We start from the raw sequence: 4500 nt of genomic DNA on the forward strand, positions 1-4500 counted from the left end.
GCTTGGCCTTGGCCATGGCGGATGACCTCCATGCTCTCTGCCTCTACTGTAGCGGAGGTAGGAGGAGGGGGCGGCTTGGCTGGGCCGGTAGTGGACTGTGTACTGAAGGCCCAGTCCAGCAATAGTATTTTTTCTTTTTATTTTCTATTTTACTTTTTTTTGTTACTGTTTTGTGTTATGTCGAGCAATCAAATGGATGTTGTAAAATATGAAACTTGTCATATAAATAATATACAATATTTGTGAATGCCACAATAACTTTGGAGCTTAATTGAACTCATTTGCATTTTGCTTAAATTGAAATGGGTTAAATGGGATTGTTTTGGTCCTATTTTAAATAGGTTACGGGCAATTTATTAAATCAAAAAATATATTTTTATGAATGAAATTAATTAGTGAATATCTGCAACCCAACGAACATTTTTCTTTGACAGTTTGAAGAAATGAAAATTTATCTTGCAATTTAAATTTGAATTTGGCTTTGATTTTTATCCAGTGAAACTTAAGCTTTGCAAAACATGGTTACACAGAATCATTAGCATGAGGTCACTGCTGCCCATTACGGCATTACCTCAAAAAAAAAGTATGAGGTCACTGTAGCATGACACAGGGGGTGTTACAAGATTGGAACCAACATGGATAGCAGGGACGTGGAGTTTCTACACCCAGGAGCAAATGCTCCTGGTGTGAACAGTAAAATAAAAAAAATTCAAAAAAATGTGAAAAAATTCTGAATTTTTTTTGTGGCATACTTATACAAATGTTTGTTGTGCACGTAAAATTTCATCGCGAAATCACATTGGTGGAAGGTGTGGTAAAAAAACAAAATCGATGCTCTGAAAATGTTACTTACAAAAGCATTTTGGAGCTCTGATTTTGTTTTTTTCGGCACGACTTCCACGAATGTGATTTCGTGATGAAAATTTTCATGCACAAGAAACACTTGTGAAAGTATGTCATAAAAAAAATTCAGAATTTTTTGAATTTTTTTTCTATTTTTTTGATTTTACTGTTCACACCAGGAGCATTTGCTACTGGGTGTAGAATGGTACTTTTGGGATAGCACCCCTTTTATTCCCCTCTATCTTGTAGAACTGCTTTGACACAAGGGAAAGATAATTGAGATCACTTGTCCTGGTGATCCTCTTGAGAATGTCAGTCAGCAGAGCCTCCGGTAGGTCCTCCATCGAACAAATTCAATTCAGCTATACCAATTAGTTAACATATATCAATGTTAAGAAAACAATCGGAGACCAGATATGAGTTGCATGTTAAGTCGAGGAACATGAGCGACAGAGGGAACATGAAACGAAGAAGTGCTAAGAGTGCCTCGACAAGCTACAGGGAGGGGAGTGCAACCAACAACCACAAACTCATCACCGTGGATGCCGCGAGCACACAAGACAACGCCTACAAGAAGGATAACGACATCGTAGCGCCATCGCCGTTGAGGGAGTCCTGGATTAGAGGGTCCTCGGGTGTCCGGTCTATTCGATATGGGCCGGGTTGATGGGTCGTGAAATAAAGCAGAAGACTATCCCCGTGTCCGGATAGGACTCCTATCTGCGTGGACGGCAAGATTGGTGTCCGGATATACTATTTCCTTCCCTTGTAAACCAACTATGTATAACCCTAGGCCCCTCTGGTGTATATATAAACCAGAGGGTTTAGTCCGTAGAGGCTATTAAAATAATAATAGGCTAGACAGCTAGGGTTTAGCTATTATGTATCTGTTTATTATTTTAAGAGCATTTAAATAATAGTTATGTCATTGTTTTAATTACTATAGTGCATTTAAATACTTTACAGAAGTGTGGTTTCTTTACCAATATCTAGTATGGATTATTTGCCACAAACAGAACGACTTTAGTTTCAATGTTTCAAAACTTTTGTTGTTTACCTTTATTTTGAATTTGTATTTCGAATTGGTTTTGAACTAACGCAAGATTAACAATAGTAACCGAGGTGGCGTGGCATCATTGATAGTGGGTTACTGTAGCTTAATTATCCAGGCCTCACAGTCAAACCCAACGAGGTGCTAAAGGTATAAAAAATATCCTCTCAAGTTCTATCGACCAACGATACAACTCTACGCACGTTTAACGTTCACTTTACCTAGATCAAGTATGAAACTGGAAGTACTTTGTAGGTGTAAAGGGACAGGTTTGCAAGATAATAAAGAACACACAAATAAAAGCTAGGGACTGTTTAGATAAATAAACAATTAAGTTAATTTTAGTAGAAAGCTTTTTGTCACACAGGAAAGTTATTTGTCCCTAGGCAATCGATAACTAGACCGGTAATCATTATTGCAATTTTATTTGAGGGAGAGGCATAAGCTAACATACTTTCTCTACTTGGATCATATGCACTTATGATTGGAACTCTAGCAAGCATCCGCAACTACTAAAGATCATTAAGGTAAAACCCAACCATAGCATTAAAGTATCAGGTCCTCTTTACTCCCATACGCAAACAACCTACTTACTCGGGTCTGTGCAAGCCCTACTGCGGGGATCCCTCATGCTTGCGCGACATAGAGAGCACCATAGGACAACACCAATAATAAAACATACAAATCAAACCAATCATGATCACCAATCAACCCATAGGACAAAACGGATATACTCAAACATCATAGGATAGCCATACATCATTGGGAATAATATATAGCATTGAGCACCATGTTTAAGTAGAGATTACATCGGGAAGAAGGGGTGTTACACCACCGCATAGAGGGGGAGAGAGTTGGTGATGACGGCGGCGAAGTTGTTGGTGTAGATAACCGTCACGATGATGGCCCCGGTGGCGTTCCGGCGCCATCGGAAGAGAGAGGGAGGAGCCCCCCTCCTTCTTCTTCTTCCTTCCCAGGTTCTGTCCTTTCACCGTTTCTTAAATTCCCGGAGATCCGTGACTCCGATTGGGCTGAAATTTTAACATGATTTTTATCCGGATATTAGTTTTCTTTCAGCGAAAGAAGGGCACCAACCGCCTTATGGGGTGGCCACAAGCCCCCTAGCCGCGCCCTGAGTAGGTGGCGCACCTCCAGGGCTTCTGGGCACCTCGGGCATTATCTCGCGTTGATTCCAATTCCCAAAAATCACATATATTCCAAAAAAATCTCCGTAAGTTTTTATTGCTTTTGGACTTTGTTTGGTATCACTAGTAGAAAAGGGGGCATTGGTCCAGGCCGGGTCAGCCCATTAGTCCCGGTTCAATCCAGAACCGGGACCAATGAGGGCATTGGACCCGGTTCGTTAGCCCCGGGGGCCGGCCGGGCCACGTGGGCCATTGGTCCCGGTTTGTTTGGACCTTTTGGTCCCAGTTGGTGGGATGAACCGGGACCAATGTGCCTTGCTCCTGGCCCACCACCATTGGTCCCGGTTGGTGGCATGAACCGGGACCAAAGGCTGCCCTTTAGTCCCGGTTCTTGCCACGAACCGGGACCAATGAATTGCCTACATATACCCCTCGCCCGCGAGCAGAGCACTCTCACTGCTCTGTTTTTCGTGGCCGGCGAGGAGATTGCTTTGTGGTGCTCTAGCTCACCTCCTATGCACACCAGGTGTTCGATGGAATGCCCGAGCCACACTACTTAAACTTTCTCCTCTCCAAGCTCGACCTCCAAGCTCCATTTTCCTCAATATTTGTCTAGGTTTAGCGGTCTGTCACGTCCCGTCCCCGTCTTCACTGCCGTCGATCGCCCGCGCCGATCTCGTCGCCGGCACCACCGTGGTGAGCCTCTTGTTCTTATCTTCTTTCTGAAAGGAAAAAAAGAATTCTTACTTGTATGTTTATATAGATACTTGTATAATTTTCTTACTTTTATTATTGCATCTTATATAGTGCGATGGTTTTGGTATCCACCCCCGTCGGCCCTCGTCCTGTCTATGATTCGGATGTGGTATATATTATCTTTTCATAACTATTGGTTCATCTATTGTTTATGACACTTATGCCGACCAACGTGACATAGATTTTATTTATCTAGGAGGTTGTTGAACCGGAAATTCCAACCGACCCTATTATCGAGAGATTAAATTTAGTTGAAGAAGAAAACAATTTCTTGAAGGAAAAAATTAGAAAAATTGAGGAGGAGAAGATGATATTGGAGTTGCATGTTGCGGATGTCGTGGATGATCACAAGATCAAGATGGATGCAATGCGCTTGAAGATTAGAAAGATTAGAAAATATGCCATTCATACCGAGGCTTGGTATCATTATGCCGTTGGATCAGTTGTTACATTGGTTGCGATTATGATTGCATTTGTTTTCGCATTGAAATGTTTTACATAGTTTCAATGTATGGTTTAATTAATTTAGATGTTCTGTAGAGCTTTATGTTGTTAGATGAGAACTTTGTATGTACTTTGGTTTTAATGTGATGATGAACTTCTATTAATTTGGTCACTTAATTATCTATTCATGATGTTCTGTAATGATTTTTGACACACTTAGTTATATATAATGCACGCAGATGAACCAGCAATGGATGTACG

The sequence above is a fragment of the Triticum aestivum genome, chromosome 1B (assembly GCF_018294505.1).
Source record: "Triticum aestivum cultivar Chinese Spring chromosome 1B, IWGSC CS RefSeq v2.1, whole genome shotgun sequence".
Classification (NCBI taxonomy): domain Eukaryota; kingdom Viridiplantae; phylum Streptophyta; class Magnoliopsida; order Poales; family Poaceae; genus Triticum; species Triticum aestivum.